Source organism: Hippocampus zosterae, chromosome 1 (genome assembly GCF_025434085.1).
Source record: "Hippocampus zosterae strain Florida chromosome 1, ASM2543408v3, whole genome shotgun sequence".
Lineage (NCBI taxonomy): Eukaryota > Metazoa > Chordata > Actinopteri > Syngnathiformes > Syngnathidae > Hippocampus > Hippocampus zosterae.
The window spans coordinates 42,150,046-42,171,298 of NC_067451.1; the positions used below are offsets into that span (position 1 = coordinate 42,150,046).

General features: G+C 50.6%; 35 non-coding genes across 35 annotated transcripts; all 35 read right to left on the reverse strand.

The window, feature by feature from the left end:
* Positions 1-421: 421 nt before the first annotated feature.
* Positions 422-540, reverse strand: LOC127611768 (5S ribosomal RNA). The gene has a single exon (XR_007965449.1). It is a non-coding gene; the product is annotated as a 5S ribosomal RNA (ribosomal RNA).
* A 478-nt stretch (positions 541-1,018) lies between these two features.
* Positions 1,019-1,137, reverse strand: LOC127611774 (5S ribosomal RNA). The gene has a single exon (XR_007965450.1). It is a non-coding gene; the product is annotated as a 5S ribosomal RNA (ribosomal RNA).
* A 479-nt stretch (positions 1,138-1,616) lies between these two features.
* On the reverse strand, positions 1,617-1,735 carry LOC127611779 (5S ribosomal RNA). The gene has a single exon (XR_007965452.1). It is a non-coding gene; the product is annotated as a 5S ribosomal RNA (ribosomal RNA).
* Positions 1,736-2,214: 479 nt separating this feature from the next.
* On the reverse strand, positions 2,215-2,333 carry LOC127614466 (5S ribosomal RNA). The gene has a single exon (XR_007966539.1). It is a non-coding gene; the product is annotated as a 5S ribosomal RNA (ribosomal RNA).
* A 478-nt stretch (positions 2,334-2,811) lies between these two features.
* On the reverse strand, positions 2,812-2,930 carry LOC127611789 (5S ribosomal RNA). The gene has a single exon (XR_007965456.1). It is a non-coding gene; the product is annotated as a 5S ribosomal RNA (ribosomal RNA).
* A 478-nt stretch (positions 2,931-3,408) lies between these two features.
* On the reverse strand, positions 3,409-3,527 carry LOC127611792 (5S ribosomal RNA). Its single transcript, XR_007965458.1, has one exon. It is a non-coding gene; the product is annotated as a 5S ribosomal RNA (ribosomal RNA).
* Positions 3,528-4,006: 479 nt separating this feature from the next.
* On the reverse strand, positions 4,007-4,125 carry LOC127611797 (5S ribosomal RNA). The gene has a single exon (XR_007965459.1). It is a non-coding gene; the product is annotated as a 5S ribosomal RNA (ribosomal RNA).
* Positions 4,126-4,604: 479 nt separating this feature from the next.
* LOC127613870 (5S ribosomal RNA) lies at positions 4,605-4,723 on the reverse strand. The gene has a single exon (XR_007966350.1). It is a non-coding gene; the product is annotated as a 5S ribosomal RNA (ribosomal RNA).
* A 478-nt stretch (positions 4,724-5,201) lies between these two features.
* On the reverse strand, positions 5,202-5,320 carry LOC127588497 (5S ribosomal RNA). The gene has a single exon (XR_007959095.1). It is a non-coding gene; the product is annotated as a 5S ribosomal RNA (ribosomal RNA).
* Positions 5,321-5,799: 479 nt separating this feature from the next.
* LOC127613073 (5S ribosomal RNA) lies at positions 5,800-5,918 on the reverse strand. The gene has a single exon (XR_007966060.1). It is a non-coding gene; the product is annotated as a 5S ribosomal RNA (ribosomal RNA).
* A 478-nt stretch (positions 5,919-6,396) lies between these two features.
* Positions 6,397-6,515, reverse strand: LOC127613078 (5S ribosomal RNA). The gene has a single exon (XR_007966061.1). It is a non-coding gene; the product is annotated as a 5S ribosomal RNA (ribosomal RNA).
* A 478-nt stretch (positions 6,516-6,993) lies between these two features.
* LOC127614925 (5S ribosomal RNA) lies at positions 6,994-7,112 on the reverse strand. Its single transcript, XR_007966747.1, has one exon. It is a non-coding gene; the product is annotated as a 5S ribosomal RNA (ribosomal RNA).
* Positions 7,113-7,591: 479 nt separating this feature from the next.
* LOC127588086 (5S ribosomal RNA) lies at positions 7,592-7,710 on the reverse strand. The gene has a single exon (XR_007958967.1). It is a non-coding gene; the product is annotated as a 5S ribosomal RNA (ribosomal RNA).
* A 479-nt stretch (positions 7,711-8,189) lies between these two features.
* LOC127613083 (5S ribosomal RNA) lies at positions 8,190-8,308 on the reverse strand. The gene has a single exon (XR_007966062.1). It is a non-coding gene; the product is annotated as a 5S ribosomal RNA (ribosomal RNA).
* Positions 8,309-8,786: 478 nt separating this feature from the next.
* Positions 8,787-8,905, reverse strand: LOC127614638 (5S ribosomal RNA). Its single transcript, XR_007966657.1, has one exon. It is a non-coding gene; the product is annotated as a 5S ribosomal RNA (ribosomal RNA).
* Positions 8,906-9,384: 479 nt separating this feature from the next.
* Positions 9,385-9,503, reverse strand: LOC127614932 (5S ribosomal RNA). Its single transcript, XR_007966757.1, has one exon. It is a non-coding gene; the product is annotated as a 5S ribosomal RNA (ribosomal RNA).
* Positions 9,504-9,982: 479 nt separating this feature from the next.
* On the reverse strand, positions 9,983-10,101 carry LOC127588142 (5S ribosomal RNA). The gene has a single exon (XR_007958986.1). It is a non-coding gene; the product is annotated as a 5S ribosomal RNA (ribosomal RNA).
* A 479-nt stretch (positions 10,102-10,580) lies between these two features.
* Positions 10,581-10,699, reverse strand: LOC127613091 (5S ribosomal RNA). The gene has a single exon (XR_007966063.1). It is a non-coding gene; the product is annotated as a 5S ribosomal RNA (ribosomal RNA).
* Positions 10,700-11,177: 478 nt separating this feature from the next.
* Positions 11,178-11,296, reverse strand: LOC127614642 (5S ribosomal RNA). The gene has a single exon (XR_007966662.1). It is a non-coding gene; the product is annotated as a 5S ribosomal RNA (ribosomal RNA).
* A 479-nt stretch (positions 11,297-11,775) lies between these two features.
* Positions 11,776-11,894, reverse strand: LOC127588732 (5S ribosomal RNA). The gene has a single exon (XR_007959175.1). It is a non-coding gene; the product is annotated as a 5S ribosomal RNA (ribosomal RNA).
* A 479-nt stretch (positions 11,895-12,373) lies between these two features.
* LOC127611801 (5S ribosomal RNA) lies at positions 12,374-12,492 on the reverse strand. Its single transcript, XR_007965460.1, has one exon. It is a non-coding gene; the product is annotated as a 5S ribosomal RNA (ribosomal RNA).
* A 478-nt stretch (positions 12,493-12,970) lies between these two features.
* On the reverse strand, positions 12,971-13,089 carry LOC127611806 (5S ribosomal RNA). The gene has a single exon (XR_007965461.1). It is a non-coding gene; the product is annotated as a 5S ribosomal RNA (ribosomal RNA).
* Positions 13,090-13,568: 479 nt separating this feature from the next.
* Positions 13,569-13,687, reverse strand: LOC127613096 (5S ribosomal RNA). Its single transcript, XR_007966065.1, has one exon. It is a non-coding gene; the product is annotated as a 5S ribosomal RNA (ribosomal RNA).
* A 478-nt stretch (positions 13,688-14,165) lies between these two features.
* Positions 14,166-14,284, reverse strand: LOC127614941 (5S ribosomal RNA). Its single transcript, XR_007966759.1, has one exon. It is a non-coding gene; the product is annotated as a 5S ribosomal RNA (ribosomal RNA).
* A 479-nt stretch (positions 14,285-14,763) lies between these two features.
* Positions 14,764-14,882, reverse strand: LOC127611811 (5S ribosomal RNA). Its single transcript, XR_007965462.1, has one exon. It is a non-coding gene; the product is annotated as a 5S ribosomal RNA (ribosomal RNA).
* A 479-nt stretch (positions 14,883-15,361) lies between these two features.
* On the reverse strand, positions 15,362-15,480 carry LOC127611817 (5S ribosomal RNA). The gene has a single exon (XR_007965463.1). It is a non-coding gene; the product is annotated as a 5S ribosomal RNA (ribosomal RNA).
* Positions 15,481-15,958: 478 nt separating this feature from the next.
* On the reverse strand, positions 15,959-16,077 carry LOC127615792 (5S ribosomal RNA). The gene has a single exon (XR_007966955.1). It is a non-coding gene; the product is annotated as a 5S ribosomal RNA (ribosomal RNA).
* Positions 16,078-16,556: 479 nt separating this feature from the next.
* On the reverse strand, positions 16,557-16,675 carry LOC127611821 (5S ribosomal RNA). The gene has a single exon (XR_007965466.1). It is a non-coding gene; the product is annotated as a 5S ribosomal RNA (ribosomal RNA).
* Positions 16,676-17,154: 479 nt separating this feature from the next.
* LOC127611828 (5S ribosomal RNA) lies at positions 17,155-17,273 on the reverse strand. Its single transcript, XR_007965480.1, has one exon. It is a non-coding gene; the product is annotated as a 5S ribosomal RNA (ribosomal RNA).
* Positions 17,274-17,752: 479 nt separating this feature from the next.
* Positions 17,753-17,871, reverse strand: LOC127611834 (5S ribosomal RNA). Its single transcript, XR_007965481.1, has one exon. It is a non-coding gene; the product is annotated as a 5S ribosomal RNA (ribosomal RNA).
* Positions 17,872-18,346: 475 nt separating this feature from the next.
* LOC127611842 (5S ribosomal RNA) lies at positions 18,347-18,465 on the reverse strand. Its single transcript, XR_007965483.1, has one exon. It is a non-coding gene; the product is annotated as a 5S ribosomal RNA (ribosomal RNA).
* Positions 18,466-18,944: 479 nt separating this feature from the next.
* LOC127611844 (5S ribosomal RNA) lies at positions 18,945-19,063 on the reverse strand. The gene has a single exon (XR_007965484.1). It is a non-coding gene; the product is annotated as a 5S ribosomal RNA (ribosomal RNA).
* A 478-nt stretch (positions 19,064-19,541) lies between these two features.
* Positions 19,542-19,660, reverse strand: LOC127611851 (5S ribosomal RNA). The gene has a single exon (XR_007965485.1). It is a non-coding gene; the product is annotated as a 5S ribosomal RNA (ribosomal RNA).
* Positions 19,661-20,139: 479 nt separating this feature from the next.
* LOC127613103 (5S ribosomal RNA) lies at positions 20,140-20,258 on the reverse strand. The gene has a single exon (XR_007966068.1). It is a non-coding gene; the product is annotated as a 5S ribosomal RNA (ribosomal RNA).
* A 479-nt stretch (positions 20,259-20,737) lies between these two features.
* On the reverse strand, positions 20,738-20,856 carry LOC127611858 (5S ribosomal RNA). The gene has a single exon (XR_007965486.1). It is a non-coding gene; the product is annotated as a 5S ribosomal RNA (ribosomal RNA).
* Between the last annotated feature and the right edge of the window lie 397 nt (positions 20,857-21,253).

Consider the following 21,253-nt stretch of genomic DNA (forward strand, 5'->3'; position numbering starts at 1 on the left):
TGGAGTAGTGGGGTGATTTTTTTTTCATTTAATGACCTCCTCCCGAGAGCACGAAGGAGGGGCCCGCTCCCGTGGTGGTTTGAGCGCGCAGCCTGTCAGGCTCGCATACGGTCCTCTGCGAGCACGCAGATGCAGTATTTGATGTTTGTTGCAAAAGTGGGCTTTTCCAGTGGAGGTGCAAAGGTATCCAGCAGGCGGAAATCCCAAGCTGCTTCATGTCCAAGTGCTATCATGACCGATCCCCGTGCTGACGGCTCCCTCTGTTGGACATTAATTTTATTCCAAAGAGACGTTGATCTGTCAAATCAACGTGAAGGAAACGATTTCAAACCACAGGATAAGTGAAAGTTGAATGACGAATGAATGCCAAAATTTTTGGAAAGAGCAGTGAATCGTGTTGTGATTTGGAGGTGGGTGCAAAAGCTTACAGCACCTGGTATTCCCAGGCGGTCTCCCATCCAAGTACTAACCAGGCCCGACCCTGCTTAGCTTCCGAGATCGGACGAGATCGGGCGTTCTCAGGGTAGTATGGCCGTAAGCGAGGGAAAACGTGAAAATTGTCCCCTTTATAGCAGACAAGGCACTTGCGGGTAGGGGATGGAGTAGTGTGGTGATTTTTTTTTCATTTAATGACCTCCTCCCGAGAGCACGAAGGAGGGGCCCGCTCCCGTGGTGGTTTGAGCGCGCAGCCTGTCAGGCTCGCATACGGTCCTCTGCGAGCACGCAGATGCAGTATTTGATGTTTGTTGCAAAAGTGGGCTTTTCCAGTGGAGGTGCAAAGGCATCCAGCAGGCGGAAATCCCAAGCTGTTTCATGTCCAAGTGCTATCATGAACGACCCCGTGCAGACGGCTCCCTCTGTTGGACATTAATTTTATTCCAAAGAGAACTTGATCTGTCAAATCAACGTGAAGGAAACGATTTCAAACCACAGGATAAGTGAAAGTTGAATGACTAATGAAAGCCAAAATTTTTGGAAAGAGCAGTGAATCGTGTTGAGAATTGGAGGTGGGTGCAAAAGCTTACAGCACCTGGTATTCCCAGGCGGTCTCCCATCCAAGTACTAACCAGGCCCGACCCTGCTTAGCTTCCGAGATCGGACGAGATCGGGCGTTCTCAGGGTAGTATGGCCGTAAGCGAGGGAAAACGTGAAAATTGTCCCCTTTATAGCAGACACGGCACTTGCGGGTCGGGGATGGAGTAGTGGGGTGATTTTTTTTTCATTTAATGACCTCCTCCCGAGAGCACGAAGGAGGGGCCTGCTCCCGTGGTGGTTTGAGCGCGCAGCCTGTCAGGCTCGCATACGGTCCTCTGCGAGCGCGCAGATGCGGTATTTGATGTTTGTTGCAAAAGTGGGCTTTTCCAGTGGAGGTGCAAACGCATCCAGCAGGCGGAAATCCCAAGCTGTTTCATGTCCAAGTGCTATCATGACCGATCCCCGTGCAGACGGCTCCCTCTGTTGGACATTAATTTTATTCCAAAGAGACGTTGATCTGTCAAATCAACGTGAAGGAAACGATTTTAAACCACAGGATAAGTGAAAGTTGAATGACGAATGAATGCCAAAATTTTTGGAAAGAGCAGTGAATCGTGTTGTGATTTGGAGGTGGGTGCAAAAGCTTACAGCACCTGGTATTCCCAGGCGGTCTCCCATCCAAGTACTAACCAGGCCCGACCCTGCTTAGCTTCCGAGATCGGACGAGATCGGGCGTTCTCAGGGTAGTATGGCCGTAAGCGAGGGAAAACGCGAAAATTGTCCTCTTTATAGCAGACAGGGCACTTCTGGGTCGGGGGTGGAGTAGTGGGGTGATTTTTTTTCATTTAATAAACCTCCTCCGGAGTGCACAAAGGAGGGGCCCGCTCCCGTGGTGGTTTGAGCGCGCAGCCTGTCAGGCTCGCATACGGTCCTCTGCGAGCGCGCAGAGGCTGTACTTGATGTCTGTTGCAAAAGTGGGCTTTTCCAGTGGAGGTGCATAGGCATCCAGCAGGCGGAAATCCCAAGCTGTTTCATGTCCAAGTGCTATCATTACCGATTCCCGTGCAGACGGCTCCCTCTGTTGGACATTAATTTTATTCCAAAGAGACGTTGATCTGTCAAATCAACGTGAAGGAAACGATTTTAAACCACAGGATAAGTGAAAGTTGAATGACGAATGAATGCCAAAATTTTTGGAAAGAGCAGTGAATCGTGTTGAGAATTGGAGGTGGGTGCAAAAGCTTACAGCACCTGGTATTCCCAGGCGGAATCCCATCCAAGTACTAACCAGGCCCGACCCTGCTTAGCTTCCGAGATCGGACGAGATCGGGCGTTCTCAGGGTAGTATGGCCGTAAGCGAGGGAAAACGTGAAAATTGTCCCCTTTATAGCAGACACGGCACTTGCGGGTCGGGGATGGAGTAGTGGGGTGATTTTTTTTTCATTTAATGACCTCCTCCCGAGAGCACGAAGGAGGGGCCCGCTCCCGTGGTGGTTTGAGCGCGCAGCCTGTCAGGCTCGCATACGGTCCTCTGCGAGCACGCAGATGCAGTATTTGATGTTTGTTGCAAAAGTGGGCTTTTCCAGTGGAGGTGCAAAGGCATCCAGCAGGCGGAAATCCCAAGCTGTTTCATGTCCAAGTGCTATCATGAACGACCCCGTGCAGACGGCTCCCTCTGTTGGACATTAATTTTATTCCAAAGAGAACTTGATCTGTCAAATCAACGTGAAGGAAACGATTTCAAACCACAGGATAAGTGAAAGTTGAATGACTAATGAAAGCCAAAATTTTTGGAAAGAGCAGTGAATCGTGTTGAGAATTGGAGGTGGGTGCAAAAGCTTACAGCACCTGGTATTCCCAGGCGGTCTCCCATCCAAGTACTAACCAGGCCCGACCCTGCTTAGCTTCCGAGATCGGACGAGATCGGGCGTTCTCAGGGTAGTATGGCCGTAAGCGAGGGAAAACGTGAAAATTGTCCCCTTTATAGCAGACACGGCACTTGCGGGTCGGGGATGGAGTAGTGGGGTGATTTTTTTTTCATTTAATGACCTCCTCCCGAGAGCACGAAGGAGGGGCCCGCTCCCGTGGTGGTTTGAGCGCGCAGCCTGTCAGGCTCGCATACGGTCCTCTGCGAGCACGCAGATGCAGTATTTGATGTTTGTTGCAAAAGTGGGCTTTTCCAGTGGAGGTGCAAAGGCATCCAGCAGGCGGAAATCCCAAGCTGTTTCATGTCCAAGTGCTATCATGAACGACCCCGTGCAGACGGCTCCCTCTGTTGGACATTAATTTTATTCCAAAGAGAACTTGATCTGTCAAATCAACGTGAAGGAAACGATTTCAAACCACAGGATAAGTGAAAGTTGAATGACTAATGAAAGCCAAAATTTTTGGAAAGAGCAGTGAATCGTGTTGAGAATTGGAGGTGGGTGCAAAAGCTTACAGCACCTGGTATTCCCAGGCGGTCTCCCATCCAAGTACTAACCAGGCCCGACCCTGCTTAGCTTCCGAGATCGGACGAGATCGGGCGTTCTCAGGGTAGTATGGCCGTAAGCGAGGGAAAACGTGAAAATTGTCCCCTTTATAGCAGACACGGCACTTGCGGGTCGGGGATGGAGTAGTGGGGTGATTTTTTTTTCATTTAATGACCTCCTCCCGAGAGCACGAAGGAGGGGCCTGCTCCCGTGGTGGTTTGAGCGCGCAGCCTGTCAGGCTCGCATACGGTCCTCTGCGAGCGCGCAGATGCGGTATTTGATGTTTGTTGCAAAAGTGGGCTTTTCCAGTGGAGGTGCAAACGCATCCAGCAGGCGGAAATCCCAAGCTGTTTCATGTCCAAGTGCTATCATGACCGATCCCCGTGCAGACGGCTCCCTCTGTTGGACATTAATTTTATTCCAAAGAGACGTTGATCTGTCAAATCAACGTGAAGGAAACGATTTTAAACCACAGGATAAGTGAAAGTTGAATGACGAATGAATGCCAAAATTTTTGGAAAGAGCAGTGAATCGTGTTGTGATTTGGAGGTGGGTGCAAAAGCTTACAGCACCTGGTATTCCCAGGCGGTCTCCCATCCAAGTACTAACCAGGCCCGACCCTGCTTAGCTTCCGAGATCGGACGAGATCGGGCGTTCTCAGGGTAGTATGGCCGTAAGCGAGGGAAAACGCGAAAATTGTCCTCTTTATAGCAGACAGGGCACTTCTGGGTCGGGGGTGGAGTAGTGGGGTGATTTTTTTTCATTTAATAAACCTCCTCCGGAGTGCACAAAGGAGGGGCCCGCTCCCGTGGTGGTTTGAGCGCGCAGCCTGTCAGGCTCGCATACGGTCCTCTGCGAGCGCGCAGAGGCTGTACTTGATGTCTGTTGCAAAAGTGGGCTTTTCCAGTGGAGGTGCATAGGCATCCAGCAGGCGGAAATCCCAAGCTGTTTCATGTCCAAGTGCTATCATTACCGATTCCCGTGCAGACGGCTCCCTCTGTTGGACATTAATTTTATTCCAAAGAGACGTTGATCTGTCAAATCAACGTGAAGGAAACGATTTTAAACCACAGGATAAGTGAAAGTTGAATGACGAATGAATGCCAAAATTTTTGGAAAGAGCAGTGAATCGTGTTGAGAATTGGAGGTGGGTGCAAAAGCTTACAGCACCTGGTATTCCCAGGCGGTCTCCCATCCAAGTACTAACCAGGACCGACCCTGCTTAGCTTCCGAGATCGGACGAGATCGGGCGTTCTCAGGGTAGTATGGCCGTAAGCGAGGGAAAACGTGAAAATTGTCCCCTTTATAGCAGACACGGCACTTGCGGGTCGGGGATGGAGTAGTGGGGTGATTTTTTTTTCATTTAATGACCTCCTCCCGAGAGCACGAAGGAGGGGCCCGCTCCCGTGGTGGTTTGAGCGCGCAGCCTGTCAGGCTCGCATACGGTCCTCTGCGAGCACGCAGATGCAGTATTTGATGTTTGTTGCAAAAGTGGGCTTTTCCAGTGGAGGTGCAAAGGCATCCAGCAGGCGGAAATCCCAAGCTGTTTCATGTCCAAGTGCTATCATGAACGACCCCGTGCAGACGGCTCCCTCTGTTGGACATTAATTTTATTCCAAAGAGACGTTGATCTGTCAAATCAACGTGAAGGAAACGATTTCAAACCACAGGATAAGTGAAAGTTGAATGACGAATGAATGCCAAAATTTTTGGAAAGAGCAGTGAATCGTGTTGTGAATTGGAGGTGGGTGCAAAAGCTTACAGCACCTGGTATTCCCAGGCGGTCTCCCATCCAAGTACTAACCAGGCCCTACCCTGCTTAGCTTCCGAGATCAGACGAGATCGGGTGTTCTCAGGGCAGTATGGCCGTAAGCGAGGGAAAACGCGAAAATTATCCTCTTTATAGCAGACAGGGCACTTCTGGGTCGGGGATGGAGTAGTGGGGTGATTTTTTTTTCATTTAATGACCTCCTCCCGAGAGCACGAAGGAGGGGCCTGCTCCCGTGGTGGTTTGAGCGCGCAGCCTGTCAGGCTCGCATACGGTCCTCTGCGAGCGCGCAGATGCGGTATTTGATGTTTGTTGCAAAAGTGGGCTTTTCCAGTGGAGGTGCAAACGCATCCAGCAGGCGGAAATCCCAAGCTGTTTCATGTCCAAGTGCTATCATGACCGATCCCCGTGCAGACGGCTCCCTCTGTTGGACATTAATTTTATTCCAAAGAGACGTTGATCTGTCAAATCAACGTGAAGGAAACGATTTTAAACCACAGGATAAGTGAAAGTTGAATGACGAATGAATGCCAAAATTTTTGGAAAGAGCAGTGAATCGTGTTGAGAATTGGAGGTGGGTGCAAAAGCTTACAGCACCTGGTATTCCCAGGCGGTCTCCCATCCAAGTACTAACCAGGCCCGACCCTGCTTAGCTTCCGAGATCGGACGAGATCGGGCGTTCTCAGGGTAGTATGGCCATAAGCGAGGGAAAACGTGAAAATTGTCCCCTTTATAGCAGACAAGGCACTTGCGGGTCGGGGATGGAGTAGTGGGGTGATTTTTTTTTCATTTAATGACCTCCTCCCGAGAGCACGAAGGAGGGGCCCGCTCCCGTGGTGGTTTGAGCGCGCAGCCTGTCAGGCTCGCATACGGTCCTCTGCGAGCACGCAGATGCAGTATTTGATGTTTGTTGCAAAAGTGGGCTTTTCCAGTGGAGGTGGAAAGGCATCCAGCAGGCGGAAATCCCAAGCTGTTTCATGTCCAAGTGCTATCATGACCGACCCCGTGCAGACGGCTCCCTCTGTTGGACATTAATTTTATTCCAAAGAGACGTTGATCTGTCAAATCAACGTGAAGGAAACGATTTTAAACCACAGGATAAGTGAAAGTTGAATGACGAATGAATGCCAAAATTTTTGGAAAGAGCAGTGAATCGTGTTGAGAATTGGAGGTGGGTGCAAAAGCTTACAGCACCTGGTATTCCCAGGCGGTCTCCCATCCAAGTACTAACCAGGCCCGACCCTGCTTAGCTTCCGAGATCGGACGAGATCGGGCGTTCTCAGGGTAGTATGGCCATAAGCGAGGGAAAACGTGAAAATTGTCCCCTTTATAGCAGACAAGGCACTTGCGGGTCGGGGATGGAGTAGTGGGGTGATTTTTTTTTCATTTAATGACCTCCTCCCGAGAGCACGAAGGAGGGGCCCGCTCCCGTGGTGGTTTGAGCGCGCAGCCTGTCAGGCTCGCATACGGTCCTCTGCGAGCACGCAGATGCAGTATTTGATGTTTGTTGCAAAAGTGGGCTTTTCCAGTGGAGGTGGAAAGGCATCCAGCAGGCGGAAATCCCAAGCTGTTTCATGTCCAAGTGCTATCATGACCGACCCCGTGCAGACGGCTCCCTCTGTTGGACATTAATTTTATTCCAAAGAGACGTTGATCTGTCAAATCAACGTGAAGGAAACGATTTCAAACCACAGGATAAGTGAAAGTTGAATGAGTAATGAAAGCCAAAATTTTTGGAAAGAGCAGTGAATCGTGTTGAGAATTGGAGGTGGGTGCAAAAGCTTACAGCAGCTGGTATTCCCAGGCGGTCTCCCATCCAAGTACTAACCAGGCCCGACCCTGCTTAGCTTCCGAGATCGGACGAGATCGGGCGTTCTCAGGGTAGTATGGCCGTAAGCGAGGGAAAACGTGAAAATTGTCCCCTTTATAGCAGACATGGCACTTGCGGGTCGGGGATGGAGTCGTGGGGTGATTTTTTTTTCATTTAATGACCTCCTCCCGAGAGCACGAAGGAGGGGCCCGCTCCCGTGGTGGTTTGAGCGCGCAGCCTGTCAGGCTCGCATACGGTCCTCTGCGAGCACGCAGATGCAGTATTTGATGTTTGTTGCAAAAGTGGGCTTTTCCAGTGGAGGTGCAAAGGTATCCAGCAGGCGGAAATCCCAAGCTGCTTCATGTCCAAGTGCTATCATGACCGATCCCCGTGCTGACGGCTCCCTCTGTTGGACATTAATTTTATTCCAAAGAGACGTTGATCTGTCAAATCAACGTGAAGGAAACGATTTCAAACCACAGGATAAGTGAAAGTTGAATGACGAATGAATGCCAAAATTTTTGGAAAGAGCAGTGAATCGTGTTGTGAATTGGAGGTGGGTGCAAAAGCTTACAGCACCTGGTATTCCCAGGCGGTCTCCCATCCAAGTACTAACCAGGCCCTACCCTGCTTAGCTTCCGAGATCAGACGAGATCGGGTGTTCTCAGGGTAGTATGGCCGTAAGCGAGGGAAAACGCGAAAATTATCCTCTTTATAGCAGACAGGGCACTTCTGGGTCGGGGATGGAGTAGTGGGGTGATTTTTTTTTCATTTAATGACCTCCTCCCGAGAGCACAAAGGAGGGGCCTGCTCCCGTGGTGGTTTGAGCGCGCAGCCTGTCAGGCTCGCATACGGTCCTCTGCGAGCGCGCAGATGCGGTATTTGATGTTTGTTGCAAAAGTGGGCTTTTCCAGTGGAGGTGCAAACGCATCCAGCAGGCGGAAATCCCAAGCTGTTTCATGTCCAAGTGCTATCATGACCGATCCCCGTGCAGACGGCTCCCTCTGTTGGACATTAATTTTATTCCAAAGAGACGTTGATCTGTCAAATCAACGTGAAGGAAACGATTTTAAACCACAGGATAAGTGAAAGTTGAATGACGAATGAATGCCAAAATTTTTGGAAAGAGCAGTGAATCGTGTTGAGAATTGGAGGTGGGTGCAAAAGCTTACAGCACCTGGTATTCCCAGGCGGTCTCCCATCCAAGTACTAACCAGGCCCGACCCTGCTTAGCTTCCGAGATCGGACGAGATCGGGCGTTCTCAGGGTAGTATGGCCATAAGCGAGGGAAAACGTGAAAATTGTCCCCTTTATAGCAGACAAGGCACTTGCGGGTCGGGGATGGAGTAGTGGGGTGATTTTTTTTTCATTTAATGACCTCCTCCCGAGAGCACGAAGGAGGGGCCCGCTCCCGTGGTGGTTTGAGCGCGCAGCCTGTCAGGCTCGCATACGGTCCTCTGCGAGCACGCAGATGCAGTATTTGATGTTTGTTGCAAAAGTGGGCTTTTCCAGTGGAGGTGGAAAGGCATCCAGCAGGCGGAAATCCCAAGCTGTTTCATGTCCAAGTGCTACCATGACCGACCCCGTGCAGACGGCTCCCTCTGTTGGACATTAATTTTATTCCAAAGAGACGTTGATCTGTCAAATCAACGTGAAGGAAACGATTTTAAACCACAGGATAAGTGAAAGTTGAATGACGAATGAATGCCAAAATTTTTGGAAAGAGCAGTGAATCGTGTTGAGAATTGGAGGTGGGTGCAAAAGCTTACAGCACCTGGTATTCCCAGGCGGTCTCCCATCCAAGTACTAACCAGGCCCGACCCTGCTTAGCTTCCGAGATCGGACGAGATCTGGCGTTCTCAGGGTAGTATGGCCATAAGCGAGGGAAAACGTGAAAATTGTCCCCTTTATAGCAGACAAGGCACTTGCGGGTCGGGGATGGAGTAGTGGGGTGATTTTTTTTTCATTTAATGACCTCCTCCCGAGAGCACGAAGGAGGGGCCCGCTCCCGTGGTGGTTTGAGCCCGCAGCCTGTCAGGCTCGCATTCGGTCCTCTGCGAGCGCGCAGATGCGGTATTTGATGTTTGTTGCAAAAGTGGGCTTTTCCAGTGGAGGTGCAAAGGCATCCAGCAGGCGGAAATCCCAAGCTGTTTCATGTCCAAGTGCTATCATGACCGATCCCCGTGCAGACGGCTCCCTCTGTTGGACATTAATTTTATTCCAAAGAGACGTTGATCTGTCAAATCAACGTGAAGGAAACGATTTCAAACCACAGGATAAGTGAAAGTTGAATGACTAATGAAAGCCAAAATTTTTGGAAAGAGCAGTGAATCGTGTTGAGAATTGGAGGTGGGTGCAAAAGCTTACAGCAGCTGGTATTCCCAGGCGGTCTCCCATCCAAGTACTAACCAGGCCCGACCCTGCTTAGCTTCCGAGATCGGACGAGATCGGGCGTTCTCAGGGTAGTATGGCCGTAAGCGAGGGAAAACGTGAAAATTGTCCCCTTTATAGCAGACATGGCACTTGCGGGTCGGGGATGGAGTCGTGGGGTGATTTTTTTTTCATTTAATGACCTCCTCCCGAGAGCACGAAGGAGGGGCCCGCTCCCGTGGTGGTTTGAGCGCGCAGCCTGTCAGGCTCGCATACGGTCCTCTGCGAGCACGCAGATGCAGTATTTGATGTTTGTTGCAAAAGTGGGCTTTTCCAGTGGAGGTGCAAAGGTATCCAGCAGGCGGAAATCCCAAGCTGCTTCATGTCCAAGTGCTATCATGACCGATCCCCGTGCTGACGGCTCCCTCTGTTGGACATTAATTTTATTCCAAAGAGACGTTGATCTGTCAAATCAACGTGAAGGAAACGATTTCAAACCACAGGATAAGTGAAAGTTGAATGACGAATGAATGCCAAAATTTTTGGAAAGAGCAGTGAATCGTGTTGTGAATTGGAGGTGGGTGCAAAAGCTTACAGCACCTGGTATTCCCAGGCGGTCTCCCATCCAAGTACTAACCAGGCCCTACCCTGCTTAGCTTCCGAGATCAGACGAGATCGGGTGTTCTCAGGGTAGTATGGCCGTAAGCGAGGGAAAACGCGAAAATTATCCTCTTTATAGCAGACAGGGCACTTCTGGGTCGGGGATGGAGTAGTGGGGTGATTTTTTTTTCATTTAATGACCTCCTCCCGAGAGCACGAAGGAGGGGCCTGCTCCCGTGGTGGTTTGAGCGCGCAGCCTGTCAGGCTCGCATACGGTCCTCTGCGAGCGCGCAGATGCGGTATTTGATGTTTGTTGCAAAAGTGGGCTTTTCCAGTGGAGGTGCAAACGCATCCAGCAGGCGGAAATCCCAAGCTGTTTCATGTCCAAGTGCTATCATGACCGATCCCCGTGCAGACGGCTCCCTCTGTTGGACATTAATTTTATTCCAAAGAGACGTTGATCTGTCAAATCAACGTGAAGGAAACGATTTTAAACCACAGGATAAGTGAAAGTTGAATGACGAATGAATGCCAAAATTTTTGGAAAGAGCAGTGAATCGTGTTGAGAATTGGAGGTGGGTGCAAAAGCTTACAGCACCTGGTATTCCCAGGCGGTCTCCCATCCAAGTACTAACCAGGCCCGACCCTGCTTAGCTTCCGAGATCGGACGAGATCGGGCGTTCTCAGGGTAGTATGGCCATAAGCGAGGGAAAACGTGAAAATTGTCCCCTTTATAGCAGACAAGGCACTTGCGGGTCGGGGATGGAGTAGTGGGGTGATTTTTTTTTCATTTAATGACCTCCTCCCGAGAGCACGAAGGAGGGGCCCGCTCCCGTGGTGGTTTGAGCGCGCAGCCTGTCAGGCTCGCATACGGTCCTCTGCGAGCACGCAGATGCAGTATTTGATGTTTGTTGCAAAAGTGGGCTTTTCCAGTGGAGGTGGAAAGGCATCCAGCAGGCGGAAATCCCAAGCTGTTTCATGTCCAAGTGCTATCATGACCGACCCCGTGCAGACGGCTCCCTCTGTTGGACATTAATTTTATTCCAAAGAGACGTTGATCTGTCAAATCAACGTGAAGGAAACGATTTTAAACCACAGGATAAGTGAAAGTTGAATGACGAATGAATGCCAAAATTTTTGGAAAGAGCAGTGAATCGTGTTGAGAATTGGAGGTGGGTGCAAAAGCTTACAGCACCTGGTATTCCCAGGCGGTCTCCCATCCAAGTACTAACCAGGCCCGACCCTGCTTAGCTTCCGAGATCGGACGAGATCTGGCGTTCTCAGGGTAGTATGGCCATAAGCGAGGGAAAACGTGAAAATTGTCCCCTTTATAGCAGACAAGGCACTTGCGGGTCGGGGATGGAGTAGTGGGGTGATTTTTTTTTCATTTAATGACCTCCTCCCGAGAGCACGAAGGAGGGGCCCGCTCCCGTGGTGGTTTGAGCCCGCAGCCTGTCAGGCTCGCATTCGGTCCTCTGCGAGCGCGCAGATGCGGTATTTGATGTTTGTTGCAAAAGTGGGCTTTTCCAGTGGAGGTGCAAAGGCATCCAGCAGGCGGAAATCCCAAGCTGTTTCATGTCCAAGTGCTATCATGACCGATCCCCGTGCAGACGGCTCCCTCTGTTGGACATTAATTTTATTCCAAAGAGACGTTGATCTGTCAAATCAACGTGAAGGAAACGATTTCAAACCACAGGATAAGTGAAAGTTGAATGACGAATGAATGCCAAATTTTTTGGAAAGAGCAGTGAATCGTGTTGAGAATTGGATGTGGGTGCAAAAGCTTACAGCACCTGGTATTCCCAGGAGGTCTCCCATCCAAGTACTAACCAGGCCCGACCCTGCTTAGCTTCCGAGATCGGACGAGATCGGGCGTTCTCAGGGTAGTATGGCCGTAAGCGAGGGAAAACGCGAAAATTGTCCTCTTTATAGCAGACAGGGCACTTCTGGGTCGGGGGTGGAGTAGTGGGGTGATTTTTTTTCATTTAATAAACCTCCTCCGGAGTGCACAAAGGAGGGGCCCGCTCCCGTGGTGGTTTGAGCGCGCAGCCTGTCAGGCTCGCATACGGTCCTCTGCGAGCGCGCAGAGGCTGTACTTGATGTCTGTTGCAAAAGTGGGCTTTTCCAGTGGAGGTGCATAGGCATCCAGCAGGCGGAAATCCCAAGCTGTTTCATGTCCAAGTGCTATCATTACCGATTCCCGTGCAGACGGCTCCCTCTGTTGGACATTAATTTTATTCCAAAGAGACGTTGATCTGTCAAATCAACGTGAAGGAAACGATTTTAAACCACAGGATAAGTGAAAGTTGAATGACGAATGAATGCCAAAATTTTTGGAAAGAGCAGTGAATCGTGTTGAGAATTGGAGGTGGGTGCAAAAGCTTACAGCACCTGGTATTCCCAGGCGGTCTCCCATCCAAGTACTAACCAGGCCCGACCCTGCTTAGCTTCCGAGATCGGACGAGATCGGGCGTTCTCAGGGTAGTATGGCCGTAAGCGAGGGAAAACGTGAAAATTGTCCCCTTTATAGCAGACACGGCACTTGCGGGTCGGGGATGGAGTAGTGGGGTGATTTTTTTTTCATTTAATGACCTCCTCCCGAGAGCACGAAGGAGGGGCCCGCTCCCGTGGTGGTTTGAGCGCGCAGCCTGTCAGGCTCGCATACGGTCCTCTGCGAGCACGCAGATGCAGTATTTGATGTTTGTTGCAAAAGTGGGCTTTTCCAGTGGAGGTGCAAAGGCATCCAGCAGGCGGAAATCCCAAGCTGTTTCATGTCCAAGTGCTATCATGAACGACCCCGTGCAGACGGCTCCCTCTGTTGGACATTAATTTTATTCCAAAGAGAACTTGATCTGTCAAATCAACGTGAAGGAAACGATTTCAAACCACAGGATAAGTGAAAGTTGAATGACTAATGAAAGCCAAAATTTTTGGAAAGAGCAGTGAATCGTGTTGAGAATTGGAGGTGGGTGCAAAAGCTTACAGCACCTGGTATTCCCAGGCGGTCTCCCATCCAAGTACTAACCAGGCCCGACCCTGCTTAGCTTCCGAGATCGGACGAGATCGGGCGTTCTCAGGGTAGTATGGCCGTAAGCGAGGGAAAACGTGAAAATTGTCCCCTTTATAGCAGACACGGCACTTGCGGGTCGGGGATGGAGTAGTGGGGTGATTTTTTTTTCATTTAATGACCTCCTCCCGAGAGCACGAAGGAGGGGCCTGCTCCCGTGGTGGTTTGAGCGCGCAGCCTGTCAGGCTCGCATACGGTCCTCTGCGAGCGCGCAGATGCGGTATTTGATGTTTGTTGCAAAAGTGGGCTTTTCCAGTGGAGGTGCAAACGCATCCAGCAGGCGGAAATCCCAAGCTGTTTCATGTCCAAGTGCTATCATGACCGATCCCCGTGCAGACGGCTCCCTCTGTTGGACATTAATTTTATTCCAAAGAGACGTTGATCTGTCAAATCAACGTGAAGGAAACGATTTTAAACCACAGGATAAGTGAAAGTTGAATGACGAATGAATGCCAAAATTTTTGGAAAGAGCAGTGAATCGTGTTGAGAATTGGAGGTGGGTGCAAAAGCTTACAGCACCTGGTATTCCCAGGCGGTCTCCCATCCAAGTACTAACCAGGCCCGACCCTGCTTAGCTTCCGAGATCGGACGAGATCGGGCGTTCTCAGGGTAGTATGGCCATAAGCGAGGGAAAACGTGAAAATTGTCCCCTTTATAGCAGACAAGGCACTTGCGGGTCGGGGATGGAGTAGTGGGGTGATTTTTTTTTCATTTAATGACCTCCTCCCGAGAGCACGAAGGAGGGGCCCGCTCCCGTGGTGGTTTGAGCGCGCAGCCTGTCAGGCTCGCATACGGTCCTCTGCGAGCACGCAGATGCAGTATTTGATGTTTGTTGCAAAAGTGGGCTTTTCCAGTGGAGGTGGAAAGGCATCCAGCAGGCGGAAATCCCAAGCTGTTTCATGTCCAAGTGCTATCATGACCGACCCCGTGCAGACGGCTCCCTCTGTTGGACATTAATTTTATTCCAAAGAGACGTTGATCTGTCAAATCAACGTGAAGGAAACGATTTCAAACCACAGGATAAGTGAAAGTTGAATGACTAATGAAAGCCAAAATTTTTGGAAAGAGCAGTGAATCGTGTTGAGAATTGGAGGTGGGTGCAAAAGCTTACAGCAGCTGGTATTCCCAGGCGGTCTCCCATCCAAGTACTAACCAGGCCCGACCCTGCTTAGCTTCCGAGATCGGACGAGATCGGGCGTTCTCAGGGTAGTATGGCCGTAAGCGAGGGAAAACGTGAAAATTGTCCCCTTTATAGCAGACATGGCACTTGCGGGTCGGGGATGGAGTCGTGGGGTGATTTTTTTTTCATTTAATGACCTCCTCCCGAGAGCACGAAGGAGGGGCCCGCTCCCGTGGTGGTTTGAGCGCGCAGCCTGTCAGGCTCGCATTCGGTCCTCTGCGAGCGCGCAGATGCGGTATTTGATGTTTGTTGCAAAAGTGGGCTTTTCCAGTGGAGGTGCAAAGGCATCCAGCAGGCGGAAATCCCAAGCTGTTTCATGTCCAAGTGCTATCATGACCGATCCCCGTGCAGACGGCTCCCTCTGTTGGACATTAATTTTATTCCAAAGAGACGTTGATCTGTCAAATCAACGTGAAGGAAACGATTTCAAACCACAGGATAAGTGAAAGTTGAATGACGAATGAATGCCAAAATTTTTGGAAAGAGCAGTGAATCGTGTTGAGAATTGGAGGTGGGTGCAAAAGCTTACAGCACCTGGTATTCCCAGGCGGTCTCCCATCCAAGTACTAACCAGGCCCGACCCTGCTTAGCTTCCGAGATCGGACGAGATCGGGCGTTCTCAGGGTAGTATGGCCGTAAGCGAGGGAAAACGCGAAAATTGTCCTCTTTATAGCAGACAAGGCACTTCTGGGTCGGGGGTGGAGTAGTGGGGTGATTTTTTTTCATTTAATAAACCTCCTCCGGAGTGCACAAAGGAGGGGCCCGCTCCCGTGGTGGTTTGAGCGCGCAGCCTGTCAGGCTCGCATACGGTCCTCTGCGAGCGCGCAGAGGCTGTACTTGATGTCTGTTGCAAAAGTGGGCTTTTCCAGTGGAGGTGCATAGGCATCCAGCAGGCGGAAATCCCAAGCTGTTTCATGTCCAAGTGCTATCATTACCGATTCCCGTGCAGACGGCTCCCTCTGTTGGACATTAATTTTATTCCAAAGAGACGTTGATCTGTCAAATCAACGTGAAGGAAACGATTTTAAACCACAGGATAAGTGAAAGTTGAATGACGAATGAATGCCAAAATTTTTGGAAAGAGCAGTGAATCGTGTTGAGAATTGGAGGTGGGTGCAAAAGCTTACAGCACCTGGTATTCCCAGGCGGTCTCCCATCCAAGTACTAACCAGGCCCGACCCTGCTTAGCTTCCGAGATCGGACGAGATCGGGCGTTCTCAGGGTAGTATGGCCGTAAGCGAGGGAAAACGTGAAAATTGTCCCCTTTATAGCAGACACGGCACTTGCGGGTCGGGGATGGAGAAGTGGGGTGATTTTTTTTTCATTTAATGACCTCCTCCCGAGAGCACGAAGGAGGGGCCCGCTCCCGTGGTGGTTTGAGCGCGCAGCCTGTCAGGCTCGCATACGGTCCTCTGCGAGCACGCAGATGCAGTATTTGATGTTTGTTGCAAAAGTGGGCTTTTCCAGTGGAGGTGGAAAGGCATCCAGCAGGCGGAAATCCCAAGCTGTTTCATGTCCAAGTGCTATCATGACCGACCCCGTGCAGACGGCTCCCTCTGTTGGACATTAATTTTATTCCAAAGAGACGTTGATCTGTCAAATCAACGTGAAGGAAACGATTTCAAACCACAGGATAAGTGAAAGTTGAATGACTAATGAAAGCCAAAATTTTTGGAAAGAGCAGTGAATCGTGTTGAGAATTGGAGGTGGGTGCAAAAGCTTACAGCAGCTGGTATTCCCAGGCGGTCTCCCATCCAAGTACTAACCAGGCCCGACCCTGCTTAGCTTCCGAGATCGGACGAGATCGGGCGTTCTCAGGGTAGTATGGGCGTAAGCGAGGGAAAACGTGAAAATTGTCCCCTTTATAGCAGACATGGCACTTGCGGGTCGGGGATGGAGTCGTGGGGTGATTTTTTTTTCATTTAATGACCTCCTCCCGAGAGCACGAAGGAGGGGCCCGCTCCCGTGGTGGTTTGAGCGCGCAGCCTGTCAGGCTCGCATTCGGTCCTCTGCGAGCGCGCAGATGCGGTATTTGATGTTTGTTGCAAAAGTGGGCTTTTCCAGTGGAGGTGCAAAGGCATCCAGCAGGCGGAAATCCCAAGCTGTTTCATGTCCAAGTGCTATCATGACCGATCCCCGTGCAGACGGCTCCCTCTGTTGGACATTAATTTTATTCCAAAGAGACGTTGATCTGTCAAATCAACGTGAAGGAAACGATTTCAAACCACAGGATAAGTGAAAGTTGAATGACGAATGAATGCCAAAATTTTTGGAAAGAGCAGTGAATCGTGTTGAGAATTGGAGGTGGGTGCAAAAGCTTACAGCACCTGGTATTCCCAGGCGGTCTCCCATCCAAGTACTAACCAGGCCCGACCCTGCTTAGCTTCCGAGATCGGACGAGATCGGGCGTTCTCAGGGTAGTATGGCCGTAAGCGAGGGAAAACGTGAAAATTGTCCCCTTTATAGCAGACACGGCACTTGCGGGTCGGGGATGGAGGATGGGGGGTGATTTTTTTTCATTTAATAAACCTCCTCCGGAGTGCACAAAGGAGGGGCCCGCTCCCGTGGTGGTTTGAGCGCGCAGCCTGTCAGGCTCGCATACGGTCCTCTGCGAGCGCGCAGAGGCTGTACTTGATGTTTGTTGCAAAAGTGGGCTTTTCCAGTGGAGGTGCAAAGGCATCCAGCAGGCGGAAATCCCAAGCTGTTTCATGTCCAAGTGCTATCATGAACGACCCCGTGCAGACGGCTCCCTCTGTTGGACATTAATTTTATTCCAAAGAGAACTTGATCTGTCAAATCAACGTGAAGGAAACGATTTCAAACCACAGGATAAGTGAAAGTTGAATGACTAATGAAAGCCAAAATTTTTGGAAAGAGCAGTGAATCGTGTTGAGAATTGGAGGTGGGTGCAAAAGCTTACAGCACCTGGTATTCCCAGGCGGTCTCCCATCCAAGTACTAACCAGGCCCGACCCTGCTTAGCTTCCGAGATCGGACGAGATCGGGCGTTCTCAGGGTAGTATGGCCGTAAGCGAGGGAAAACGTGAAAATTGTCCCCTTTATAGCAGACACGGCACTTGCGGGTCGGGGATGGAGTAGTGGGGTGATTTTTTTTTCATTTAATGACCTCCTCCCGAGAGCACGAAGGAGGGGCCCGCTCCCGTGGTGGTTTGAGCGCGCAGCCTGTCAGGCTCGCATACGGTCCTCTGCGAGCACGCAGATGCAGTATTTGATGTTTGTTGCAAAAGTGGGCTTTTCCAGTGGAGGTGCAAAGGTATCCAGCAGGCGGAAATCCCAAGCTGCTTCATGTCCAAGTGCTATCATGACCGATCCCCGTGCTGACGGCTCCCTCTGTTGGACATTAATTTTATTCCAAAGAGACGTTGATCTGTCAAATCAACGTGAAGGAAACGATTTCAAACCACAGGATAAGTGAAAGTTGAATGACGAATGAATGCCAAAATTTTTGGAAAGAGCAGTGAATCGTGTTGTGATTTGGAGGTGGGTGCAAAAGCTTACAGCACCTGGTATTCCCAGGCGGTCTCCCATCCAAGTACTAACCAGGCCCGACCCTGCTTAGCTTCCGAGATCGGACGAGATCGGGCGTTCTCAGGGTAGTATGGCCGTAAGCGAGGGAAAACGTGAAAATTGTCCCCTTTATAGCAGACAAGGCACTTGCGGGTAGGATGGAGTAGTGTGGTGATTTTTTTTCATTTAATGACCTCCTCCCGAGAGCACGAAGGAGGGGCCCGCTCCCGTGGTGGTTTGAGCGCGCAGCCTGTCAGGCTCGCATACGGTCCTCTGCGAGCACGCAGATGCAGTATTTGATGTTTGTTGCAAAAGTGGGCTTTTCCAGTGGAGGTGCAAAGGCATCCAGCAGGCGGAAATCCCAAGCTGTTTCATGTCCAAGTGCTATCATGACCGACCCCGTGCAGACGGCTCCCTCTGTCGGACATTAATTTTATTCCAAAGAGACGTTGATCTGTCAAATCAACGTGAAGGAAACGATTTCAAACCACAGGATAAGTGAAAGTTGAATGACGAATGAATGCCAAATTTTTTGGAAAGAGCAGTGAATCGTGTTGAGAATTGGAGGTGGGTGCAAAAGCTTACAGCACCTGGTATTCCCAGGCGGTCTCCCATCCAAGTACTAACCAGGCCCGACCCTGCTTAGCTTCCGAGATCGGACGAGATCGGGCGTTCTCAGGGTAGTATGGCCGTAAGCGAGGGAAAACGCGAAAATTGTCCTCTTTATAGCAGACAGGGCACTTCTGGGTCGGGGGTGGAGTAGTGGGGTGATTTTTTTTCATTTAATAAACCTCCTCCGGAGTGCACAAAGGAGGGGCCCGCTCCCGTGGTGGTTTGAGCGCGCAGCCTGTCAGGCTCGCATACGGTCCTCTGCGAGCGCGCAGAGGCTGTACTTGATGTCTGTTGCAAAAGTGGGCTTTTCCAGTGGAGGTGCATAGGCATCCAGCAGGCGGAAATCCCAAGCTGTTTCATGTCCAAGTGCTATCATTACCGATTCCCGTGCAGACGGCTCCCTCTGTTGGACATTAATTTTATTCCAAAGAGACGTTGATCTGTCAAATCAACGTGAAGGAAACGATTTTAAACCACAGGAGAAGTGAAAGTTGAATGACGAATGAATGCCAAAATTTTTGGAAAGAGCAGTGAATCGTGTTGAGAATTGGAGGTGGGTGCAAAAGCTTACAGCACCTGGTATTCCCAGGCGGTCTCCCATCCAAGTACTAACCAGGCCCGACCCTGCTTAGCTTCCGAGATCGGACGAGATCGGGCGTTCTCAGGGTAGTATGGCCGTAAGCGAGGGAAAACGTGAAAATTGTCCCCTTTATAGCAGACACGGCACTTGCGGGTCGGGGATGGAGTAGTGGGGTGATTTTTTTTTCATTTAATGACCTCCTCCCGAGAGCACGAAGGAGGGGCCCGCTCCCGTGGTGGTTTGAGCGCGCAGCCTGTCAGGCTCGCATACGGTCCTCTGCGAGCACGCAGATGCAGTATTTGATGTTTGTTGCAAAAGTGGGCTTTTCCAGTGGAGGTGCAAAGGCATCCAGCAGGCGGAAATCCCAAGCTGTTTCATGTCCAAGTGCTATCATGAACGACCCCGTGCAGACGGCTCCCTCTGTTGGACATTAATTTTATTCCAAAGAGAACTTGATCTGTCAAATCAACGTGAAGGAAACGATTTCAAACCACAGGATAAGTGAAAGTTGAATGACTAATGAAAGCCAAAATTTTTGGAAAGAGCAGTGAATCGTGTTGAGAATTGGAGGTGGGTGCAAAAGCTTACAGCACCTGGTATTCCCAGGCGGTCTCCCATCCAAGTACTAACCAGGCCCGACCCTGCTTAGCTTCCGAGATCGGACGAGATCGGGCGTTCTCAGGGTAGTATGGCCGTAAGCGAGGGAAAACGTGAAAATTGTCCCCTTTATAGCAGACACGGCACTTGCGGGTCGGGGATGGAGTAGTGGGGTGATTTTTTTTTCATTTAATGACCTCCTCCCGAGAGCACGAAGGAGGGGCCTGCTCCCGTGGTGGTTTGAGCGCGCAGCCTGTCAGGCTCGCATACGGTCCTCTGCGAGCGCGCAGATGCGGTATTTGATGTTTGTTGCAAAAGTGGGCTTTTCCAGTGGAGGTGCAAACGCATCCAGCAGGCGGAAATCCCAAGCTGTTTCATGTCCAAGTGCTATCATGACCGATCCCCGTGCAGACGGCTCCCTCTGTTGGACATTAATTTTATTCCAAAGAGACGTTGATCTGTCAAATCAACGTGAAGGAAACGATTTTAAACCACAGGATAAGTGAAAGTTGAATGACGAATGAATGCCAAAATTTTTGGAAAGAGCAGTGAATCGTGTTGAGAATTGGAGGTGGGTGCAAAAGCTTACAGCACCTGGTATTCCCAGGCGGTCTCCCATCCAAGTACTAACCAGGCCCGACCCTGCTTAGCTTCCGAGATCGGACGAGATCGGGCGTTCTCAGGGTAGTATGGCCATAAGCGAGGGAAAACGTGAAAATTGTCCCCTTTATAGCAGACAAGGCACTTGCGGGTCGGGGATGGAGTAGTGGGGTGATTTTTTTTTCATTTAATGACCTCCTCCCGAGAGCACGAAGGAGGGGCCCGCTCCCGTGGTGGTTTGAGCGCGCAGCCTGTCAGGCTCGCATTCGGTCCTCTGCGAGCGCGCAGATGCGGTATTTGATGTTTGTTGCAAAAGTGGGCTTTTCCAGTGGAGGTGCAAAGGCATCCAGCAGGCGGAAATCCCAAGCTGTTTCATGTCCAAGTGCTATCATGACCGATCCCCGTGCAGACGGCTCCCTCTGTTGGACATTAATTTTATTCCAAAGAGACGTTGATCTGTCAAATCAACGTGAAGGAAACGATTTCAAACCACAGGATAAGTGAAAGTTGAATGACGAATGAATGCCAAAATTTTTGGAAAGAGCAGTGAATCGTGTTGAGAATTGGAGGTGGGTGCAAAAGCTTACAGCACCTGGTATTCCCAGGCGGTCTCCCATCCAAGTACTAACCAGGCCCGACCCTGCTTAGCTTCCGAGATCGGACGAGATCGGGCGTTCTCAGGGTAGTATGGCCGTAAGCGAGGGAAAACGCGAAAATTGTCCTCTTTATAGCAGACAAGGCACTTCTGGGTCGGGGGTGGAGTAGTGGGGTGATTTTTTTTCATTTAATAAACCTCCTCCGGAGTGCACAAAGGAGGGGCCCGCTCCCGTGGTGGTTTGAGCGCGCAGCCTGTCAGGCTCGCATACGGTCCTCTGCGAGCGCGCAGAGGCTGTACTTGATGTCTGTTGCAAAAGTGGGCTTTTCCAGTGGAGGTGCATAGGCATCCAGCAGGCGGAAATCCCAAGCTGTTTCATGTCCAAGTGCTATCATTACCGATTCCCGTGCAGACGGCTCCCTCTGTTGGACATTAATTTTATTCCAAAGAGACGTTGATCTGTCAAATCAACGTGAAGGAAACGATTTTAAACCACAGGAT